Source organism: Leucopleurus acutus (genome assembly GCF_964270905.1).
Source record: "Leucopleurus acutus genome assembly, chromosome: 6".
Lineage (NCBI taxonomy): Eukaryota > Metazoa > Chordata > Mammalia > Artiodactyla > Delphinidae > Leucopleurus > Leucopleurus acutus.
In genome coordinates, this window is record NC_139149.1 from 4596519 (window position 1) to 4606769 (window position 10251).

The 10251-nt window shown below is 45.0% G+C and overlaps 1 pseudogene across 1 annotated transcript; it reads left to right on the forward strand.

The window, feature by feature from the left end:
- Positions 1 to 320: 320 nt before the first annotated feature.
- On the forward strand, positions 321 to 2600 carry LOC309963490 (protein Smaug homolog 2-like; annotated as a pseudogene). The gene is made up of 2 exons: positions 321 to 2373; positions 2572 to 2600. The product of its transcript is annotated as a protein Smaug homolog 2-like (transcript).
- Positions 2601 to 10251: the final 7651 nt, after the last annotated feature.

Consider the following 10251-nt stretch of genomic DNA (forward strand, 5'->3'; position numbering starts at 1 on the left):
TTCTCACTGCAGTGTTCCAGGCAGCCACTACCAATTGATTGGAGTTAGCCTGTGAGGGATTGACAGCCAGGCCAGTTTGCTCTGTTCAACTGTCCCACTGAGGATCTGTTGAAGAGCCTGGAGAGGAGTGGCTAGACCAAGACTTCCCCCTACTTGAGCAGGTGTCCTCCTCCCTGCACCATCCATTGCCACCATGTCAGGGAACGTCCTCAAGCCCTGGGCCTCAGGGGAGAGGTAATAGGAATCTGGAGCCAAGACCATGTGACAGAGCTGGCCCTCGCCACCACTCTCTCCCCCACCCTGGCCCCATGACTGGCACCATGATATTCCGATACCATGTGGGCATCCTCGCTGGCTGGTTCCAGGACTGGAATGAGTGTGAACAGCCAGTGACCCTGCTGTCACTTCTGGAACTGGTCACCCACACCCAGGCCCATTTCCTGCAGCTCTGCCTGGAGCACTCACTGTCAGACAACAATGACATTCACCTGCTGGAGTCAGAGGCCAACAGTGCTGCCAGTGTCAGCCAGTGGCAGCACGAGTCCAAAGAGAAGATGGTGTCCCTCCTGCTGTCCCACCTACACCTGCTTCAGCTGGGTGACACAGAGGCCAAATCGGAGTACATGAGGATGCTGTAGAAATGGCTGGCCTACTCGATTGAGAGCAATGCTTTCATCAAGAAGAGCCACCAGGTGCTCTCCTATGCCCTCATCCACCCAGCCACCATGCTGGAGGACCGCAGTGTGCTGGCCCTCTGGCTGAGTCACTTGGAAGAGCAGCTAACTAGTGGCTTCCACACCCGGCCTGAGCCCACCTACCACTCAAGCCAGGGCTCAAATGAGTGGGGTGGCCCTGCAGAGCTGGGGCCTCAGGAGGCAGGACAAGGCTGGCAGGACAAGCCACCCAAGGAAAATGGACAAGTACCCTTCCACCCACCCAGCTTAGTGTCACCAGCCATCAACAATATTGGGAGCAACGCAAATGCAGTTCTCCCCTGCCAAATTCACCCCAGCCCACTGAAGTACTCCATGTCACTCATCCCCACGAAGCCCCAGGCCCCTGGTGAGTGGCCGAGTCCAGAGGACCTTAGGGCCTGGGCTGCTTTCACCATGCCTGGCCACACACCCCTCTCGCCCCAGAGCAGCGTGGCCTCCTCTGGCAGTGAGCAGATGGAGGAGCAGTGCTCCAGCCAGAACACTTTTCAGGAGGACGGCAGTGACATGAAAGATGTGCCCTTGTGGCTTAAGAGCCTCCACTTCCACAAGTACACAGCCCTCTTCTCACAGATGAGCTATGAGGAGATGATGACACTGACTGAGCAGCACTTGGAGTCTCAGAATGTGACCAAAGGTGCCTGCCACAAGATAGCCCTGAGCATCCAGAAGCTACGAGAGAGGCAGAGTGCCCTCCAATCCCTGGAGAAGGATGTGTTGGAAGGCGGGAATCTGTGAAACGCTCTGCGGGAGCTACAGCAGATCATCATCACCCCCATCAGGGCCACTGTCCTCCAGGCCATTGTGGCTGCCACCACTGCCACAACCTCTACTGCCACGGACGGGGTCTTCGGGGGGGGAGCCACCACTGCCAGGTGCAGAGCCTCCCCTGGATCACCCTGACACAGATAAGGGTAGTGAGGCCAAGGACCTTTCAGCTGCAGAGGGCTACCCCCCTCCACCAGCTCCAGCTCCCACTGATGGCAGTGAGCCAGCACCGGCACTGACTGAGACACTCCCAGTCAGTTTACACGGGTGATGGGCAAAGTGTGCACGCAGCTGCTAGTGTCCTGACCAGATGAGGAAAGCATCACCAGTTACCTTCAGCTCATCGAAAAGTGCCTTACTCATGAGCCTTTCATGGAGACACAGAAGAAATGGCTGCTGTCCTGGAAACAGCAAGTGCTGAAGCTCCTCCACACCTTCCCACGCAAAGCCACACTAGAGATGCAGAACCACCGGCAGCAGAAAGGCTGGGCATTCAACTTCAACTCACTCCCCATAGCTGGCTCTGTGGGGATGGGGGTGGCCCGGTGGACTCAGCGGCAGTTCCCAATGCCTCCCCAGGTCTTTCTGCCTGGCAGAATGGGCCTTCTGAGTCCCTCGGGTATTGGGGGCATCTCCCCTTGACATGCACTCACCAGCTCCAGCCTTCGGGGCCAGGGTCGACAGAACCTGTGCTTCGCCAACCCTGGTGGCAGCAACAGCATGCCCAGCCAGAGCTGCAGCTCTGTGCGGCGCACCCACTCGCTCCCGGTCCACTCGTCCCCCCGGGCCATACTCATGTTCCCTCCAGACTGCCTGGTCCCTGAGCCTGACCTGGAGATCAGTCCCACTCTGGAGTCTCTGTGTCTGAGCATGACAGAACACGCCTTGTGTGGTGAGCCTTTCCTCTTTCCCTGACCCACTTCCCACCTACCCAGCAGCGTCTCCACCTCTGAACTGAGCAACTCAGAGTCATCCTGGGGAAGCCAGACTCCAGGGAGGGCCTGACTGGCACGACAGGCTATGTGAACACATTTTCTTGGGCCTCCCACCAGCTCCTGAGCTTCCTCCCTTCCTCCCTTTCTTACCACAGATGGGACAGACAAAACCTCCACCATCTGAAGGGACCCACAGTCCAGCGCACTCATAGGCTCCCCGGGCGGTAGGCGGGGGCCAACCCCCAACGGGCTTCTCCGCGACAGTGAGAGGGTGGGCTGGCTCAGCTATACATTCTAATATTTTTCTACTCTCTCACCCTTTTAACTTTTGTTTAACATTGGCACACGTCTTGCTCACTCCCAGGCCTGTCGAGGGATCTCTGCTGAGGCCCAGGGAGGTAGTGGGCAGTCAGGATAAAGGGGGCAGGGATTGGCAAGCTTGCCTGCCCCCTCCTTCCCTCCTTCATCCCCCACCTGGCCCCATCCCACCCCTGCCTCCTCCAGACTGCCGGCCACCTGCCCCTCCCAAGGAAACAGAGACTCACTGATCCACTATCTTGTTGGGCCTGCTCAGAACCATCTGACATTTGGTGAGAGATGAGTGAGGTAGATAATCTGGTCTCCTGAACATTGAGAGGAGTTGAGATAAAGGCAGGAGAGGAGAGGAGCGTGTTTGTCTGTGCGAGCTCTCTCTCTCTCTCTCTCTCTTTCTCTCTTTTTCCCTCCCCACCCCTGTCACCTCCTTGCTGCCTTCTTCTCCTTCCCCATTCCCATCATTCCCTAAGGACAGGAGCCACTCTTCTCTCACTCACCTCCTTTTGCCCTGTTTATCAGAGGTTCTCTGCAATTAATTTCTTAGGCCTATTTAAGATACATATTTACAGTTCTTAACTGTTTTTCTCTCTGATAATTCCCTCTCATTTTTAGAATCCCCAGGCCTCTCTCTGGGCCAAGAAAGTGGCAGGGGGAGCCTGAATTTTACAAGGGGAGAGGGCAGAGCCCCCTCCTCCAGATCTCCCTAGCCCTTCCCCAACTTCCCACCAGCCCTGGCTCCCCAGATGCAGAGGTTGAAGCCTGGAAGCCAGGGCAGCCAGTGAGGTCAGGAAGTGTGTTGACTTAACGTCTCCTTCCTCCACCTACACAAACCCTTCTCCACTTCCAGGTCTGGTTGCTGAAAGACTTAAGGGTAAGGAATAAAGGAAAGGGGATGTTTTTTAGTTTCTTTCCCTACCCCTATCCCCTTTTCTTTCACCATTACTCTACACTCACTCCTCATTCTGTCATGACCTCACTTAAGTGGAACACTATATCATAAGCCAGAGATTCGTCCCAGCCCCAGAGTCATACAGACCCTCCGATCCCTGTTGCTACTGATGGTTGTGCTGGGGCCAAGGTGGAGGGAAGGGATTTGGGGGTTTAGGCTTTGGGGAAGCCAGGTTCTCTATTCCAACCCCCTGTCCCCCTCAACCCTCCCCACTGGGTCATTCTCAAGCTTTTCTCACCAAAATGGAAAAAATGTTATTTATAGATACATTTTATGAATAACTTTTGTTATGAATATGGCTGGTAACCATTGTGTATGTTATTAAAGATACAAAATGTTGGGGGGGAAAAAAAGGAAAAGAAGCAAGACTCCTACCAGATGGAAACTGCTGACCACAAGCATGTAGGGAGACCCCAGACCTGTTGGGATCAGAAGGCTGATGATGTTGACTCCTGAAACATCAACCTGTTACCTCACCATGCACCAATTGGAGAATTGTGAATGAGCTGATCATGCACTCTGAGACCCACCATCTCTTTTTCCCATTTTTGCCTTTAAAAGCCTTAAGCCCTGGCCAGCCAGCAAGATGAATCTGAGACAAACTTAAGTCTCCCATCTTCTCAGTTGGTGCCCTCTTGATCAATAAACATTTCTCTGTTCTAATTGCTGATGTTCTGGTTTATTTGGTCTCACTGTGCATTGAACACATGAACTTGGGTTCAGAAACACTAATTGCAATAATCCTTTTGAATAAAGTCTCTCCTCACCTAAACGTGGGTGTGTTTTTTGTTTGACAATAGAAATCTTATATGCTATGTACAAAATGCCCTCCATTTTAAAGGGTCCAGCTGATGAGGCAGCCGTTATATTTTCCATAATCTAAAATAGAGAATTTTTTGTCTTGGTGACAGTCAGACACAAATAAGTAAAAGAGAACAGCTGTGCTGTAAATAACAAACCTGGAAATCTTCACTTCTTACTCTGACTCTGTTGGTAACCACTTTTCTGGCAATTCCCTTTAACCTTAAGAGTCCCATTTCCTCCATTTCTAGGGTTATGTGACTTGGTGAGCTCCAAGGCCTCTTACAGTTCATCTGCTTGGAGATTGCTAGTGGGATTGAATGAGGAGAAACAGAACCTATTTCAGGAGACTGGAGACCCTCAGAATGAGGGCAAGAGTTTGTCTGTGAACTGCTGACTGACTTCAGGCTGGTGTTGATGCCTCATATAGGGGGCAGAGAGTGAGGAGTGCATGCCCACCTGGGAAGAAGATGGCTGACCATGGTCTGGCACCAGCCTCTGTTCTGTGCTGAGCTCCACTGCACGCAGGAGGAGGACTTCAGCTTGATCAGGCAGGATCTGAAATAATCTATTGATTCCACTCATCATGATTAAATATTTGGTAAGCACTTGTTTCTCCATATGTCCTCTCCATGAGCTGTGGATCTAGAAAGCAAGTACTATTATGACTTAACTTTACATCTCCTGCACATGGTGAAATATCCAGTCCATAGCTAGCACTGAGTGTTTTTGTTGACTCAATTGATGAATAGATTAAATTACCTTCTACTTCTCCTTCCTCTCTCCTAGGGAAAAGGCAGCAAGGTGGCAGCCTGGCTGTCATGTGGACTTATGAGAAGACAAGACCACCTGGACTGGTGGGCCTAGGGCCATTTGGAAGCTCTTCATCTTCCTACACAGTGGTGAAGGTCAGGAAGACTCCTGGGTAGTATGCATTGGGAAATTAGGCATGGGGACTGGAATATGGGGAAGATACCTGAAGCTCCTTATCCTTTTTCCTGTCCCCTGAGGCCCAGGAACACTCTCAGCTGGCCCTGCTGGAAATGGACATGGGTCATGCCCAAGCACAGCACTGAGCACAGAGTTCAGTAAATTCCACTCTTAATGACATTTTGTTCTGAAAGAACTGAAAGAAGTGTGTAGCGCAACAACCTGGGTGGTGTGAATCACATTAATAAAAGCAGACATAAATAGAAATGCTATCTATGAACAAAATGGTTCTCAAAATAGCAATTCATCATCTCATTACTCAGTCACAAAAGATAATGAGAATATAATTAAACATATACCTTAAATATTAACATGCTAAGAAAAACCACCTGAAATGCAAATCTCTCCTATACCTTCACTCTCCTGAATCATATCCTCTGCAGGCAGTGATTTCTGGGCACTCACCAACTGTCTGGGAGAGATGGCTCCCTTAGTTGAGCTCTTCATCACTGCTGGATTGATACAAGAAAATTCAGGTTTTATGCATGAGGAAGTCTCCAACTGAAAGATGTGAGATTCACATACTTAGAAATCGTTAATGTTATTATTAGTAAGTATAATGATCAATATGCAGTCATATCATCACTGCTTCTCTGAGGAACAATTTAAACCTCGAGATAATATGTTTGCACTGCTCATCTCCCACATAGGTAGGATGAATGTGTATCAGGGGATCATACTTCAGAGTGTCGGAGTTGAATGAATCATGAGAGAATATTCTTTTAGTCTTTTCCATAAATGACAGCACAGGCTAGCAAGTTTCTTTAAGGAATTACCTTTCTATATCAATTGCTGGGACTTCTTACCTCTCATCATTTATGGAAAAGGCATTTAAAACTGAAGAGAGCACAAGTGGTTTAAGTTGACAGGGAAAGCTGAAAGGTGCTCCATGTACCGGAAAACCCTAGAGACCTTGTTCTACTCCAGTTCTGTCATGGATTCAACAACAGACATTCCATTTAGTCACTGCATTTCAGTGTCCAACCCATAGAACAGCACCTTTGAATAAGATGCTTCTTAACTGTTCCTCCAGATCCTAAATATTATAGTTACAATGTTTAACCTTGGCAACTTCATATTTTAAAATAAACATTTGTATAGACACATATGCAAATATGTCATAAATCATAAATACAGAGCCTGATGAATTTTTACAAAAATCTCACTACCCAGAAGCCCAATGTCTTCCATGCCCTCTGGAAGCCACTGACTTCTAACACCATAGAGAGTTTTGTTTGCTTTTGAACTTTTCTTAAGTGGAAACACATCATGTGATTTTTGTGAGTCTGCCTGTCTTATTTTTCCCAACATTATACTATGTGACCCAACCATGGTGTTGCAAGTAGCAGAATTTTCTCACTTTGTTCCTGCGAGTATCATTGTGTGACTGTGCCACAGTTCATGTACCCATTCTACTGCTGATGGACATTTGGGCTGAAAAGTAATTTCCTAATAATAATAATTATTAATAACTATGCTAGGAAAATTCTTGTACATAGTTCCTGGTTTTGTTTTTGGTGTACATAAATACATATTTCTGACTGATATACACCTAGGGATGAATTCACCTAGGGATGAGTTCTTAGTCCTAATGTTCAACATTAGGTAATTTTCCAAAGTGAGTATGTTCCTTTACACTCCCACAAGCAGAACATTAGATTCCACTTTCTCCCCGTCCTCTTCAGTACATGGTATTTTTAGGGGTTTTTTTATTAGACATTCTGGTGAGTGTGTATTGGTGCTTCTCTGTGGTTTTAATTTGCATTTTTCTGACGATGTTGAGCACATCCTCCTTTTGTTCTTTTTCCTATTATGTTGTCTGCTTTTGTGTAGAAGTTGCTTATGTATTCTGGATCCAAGTCCTCTGTTGGATACATGGAGAGACCATTTGGTCCTCTCTGTGACTGCTTTGTTACTTTTTTAAATGACATATTTGAATGTAGCCCATGCTCCTATTTTAAGGCAGTCCACTTTATGAATCTTTTCCCTATAGCTAGTGACTTCTGTGCCTTAAACAAGTAATGTTTGCCAACTCCCAAAACATATTTTCCCATAATATTTTCTAGAAATTTTGTTGTATTTTTCATATTTAGCTAGTTTAGGATAGATCTTCTATGATGGTATGGGTAGGAGTAAGAGACATGTTTTTCTGCCTGAGTATTCAGCTGACAAAGCACTTTTTATTGAAAAACTGTCTTTTCTCTGTTTGTGGTCTATTCAGTGCCATTGATATACTTTGCTATCTTTGAACTAACACTCTCTGTTGTAATCACTGTAGATTTAAAATGAGTGTAGATGTGATGAAATATGTCTTGACTTTGTTCTTTCTCAAGATTGTCTTGACTATTTGCCTTCTCCATTTTCATATAAATTTTATACATTGTTCATCAGTTTCCCTCAAAAATACCTGCTGTGATTTTATTTGTATTTGTATTGAATCTACAAATAAATTTGGGAAGAATCAAAATCATGATAAAATTTACCTTTTCTAATTAAATATTGCTGATATAAAAAGAAGTAACTGATTTATGAATATTGTCACTCTACCCAGCAACCTTGCTATAAAGTCAGCTAATACCAATGAAGTATCTGAATGAACTATTGTATTTTCTACATAATAACTATGCCATTAAGAAAAAAACCCAGCACTTTACATTTCTTACTTTCCAATCCTTATTTTTTTGTTGTTCTTTTAATGCAAAGATTTCTCTTCCTTTTCATTTTTTTTAACATCTTTATTGGAGTATAATTGCTTTATAATGGTGTGTTAGTTTCTGCTTTATCACAAAGTGAATCAGTTATACATATACATATCTTCCCATATCTCTTCCTTCTTGTGCCTCCCTCCCTTCCACCCTCCCTATCCCACCCCTCTAGATGGTCACAAAGCACCAAGCTGATTTCTCTGTGCTATGCGGCTGCTTCCCACTAGCTATCTATTTTACTTTTGCTGGTGTATATATGTACAGGCCACTCTCTCACTTTTTCACAGCTTACTCTTGCCCCTCCCCATATCCTCAAGTCCATTCTCTAGTAGGTCTGTGTACTTCATTCCAGTCTTGCCCCTAGGTTCTTCATGACCTTCTTTTTTCTTTATCTCTTAGATTCCATATATATGTGTTAGCATACGGTATTTCTTTTTCTCTTTCTGACTTACTTCACTCTGTATGACAGACTCTAGGTCCATCCACCTCACTACAAATAACTCAATTTTGTTTCTTTTTATGGCTGAGTAATATTCCATTATATATATTTGCCACATCTTCTTTATCCATTCATCTGTTGATGGACACTTAGGTTGATTCCATGTCCTGGCTATTGTAAATAGAGCTGCAATGAACATTTTGGTGCATGACTCTTCTGGAATTCTGGTTTTCTCAGTGTATATGCCCAGTAGTGGGATTGCTGGGTCATATGGTAGTTCTACTTGTAGTTTTTTAAGGAACCTCCATACTGTTCTCCAGGTGGATGTATCAATTTACATTCCCACCAACAGTGCAAGAGTGTTCCCTTTTCTCCACACCCTCTCCAGCATTTATTGTTTGTAGATTTTTTGATGATGGCCATTCTGACCAGTGTGAGATGATACCTCATCATAGTTTTGATTTGCATTTCTGTAATGATAAATGATGTTGAGCATTCTTTCATGTATTTGTTGGCAATCTATATATCTTCTTTGGAGAAATGTCTATTTAGGTCTTATGCCCATTTTTGGATTGGGTTGTTTTTTTGATATTGAGCTGCATGTGCTGCTTGTAAATTTTGGAGATTAATCCTTTGTCAGTTGCTTCATTTGAAAATATTTTCTCCCATTCTGAGGGTTGTCTTTTGGTCTTGTTTATGGTTTCCTTTGCTGTGCAAAAGCTTTGAAGTTTCATTAGGTCCCATTTGTTTATTTTTGTTTTTATTTCCATTTCTCTAGGAGGTGGGTCAAAAGGATCTTGCTGTGATTTATGTCATAAAGTGTTCTGTCTATGTTTTCCTCTAGTGTTTGATACTGTCTGGCCTTACATTTAGGTCTTTAATTCATTTTGAGTTTATTTTTGTGTATGGTGTTAGGGAGTGCTCTAATTTCATACTGTCCAGTTTTCCCAGCACCACCTATTGAAGAGGCTGTCTTTTTTCCACTGTATTTTCTTGCCTCCTTTATCAAAGATAAGGTGACCATATGTGTGTGGGTTTATCTCTGGGCTTTCTATCCTGTTCCATTGATCTATCTTTCTGTTTTTGTGCCAGTACCATACTGTCTTGATTACTGTGGCTTTGTAGTATAGTCTGAAATCAGGGACCCTGATTCCTCCAGCTCCATTTTTCGTTCCTCAAGATTGCTTTGGCTATTCGGGGTCTTTTGTGTTTCCATACAAATTGTGACATTTTTTGTTCTAGTTCTGTGAAAAATGCCAGTGGTAGTTTGATAGGGATTGCATTGAATCTGTAGATTGCTTTGGGTAGTAGAGTTATTTTCACAACATTGATTCTTCCAATCCAAGAACAGATATATCTCTCCATCTATTCCTGGAATAAACCACACTTGATCATGGTGTATGATCCATTAAATGTGCTGTTGGATTCTGTTTGGTAATATTTTGTTGAGGATTTTTGCATCTATGTTCATCACTGATATTGGCCTGTAGTTTTCTTTCTTTGTGACATCTTTGTTTTTAGTTTCTGGGTGATGGTGGACTCATAGAATGAGTTTCAGAGTGTTCCTCCCTCTGACGTATTTTGGAAGAGTTTGAGAAAGATAGCTGTTAGCTCTTCTCTAAATGTTTGATAGAAT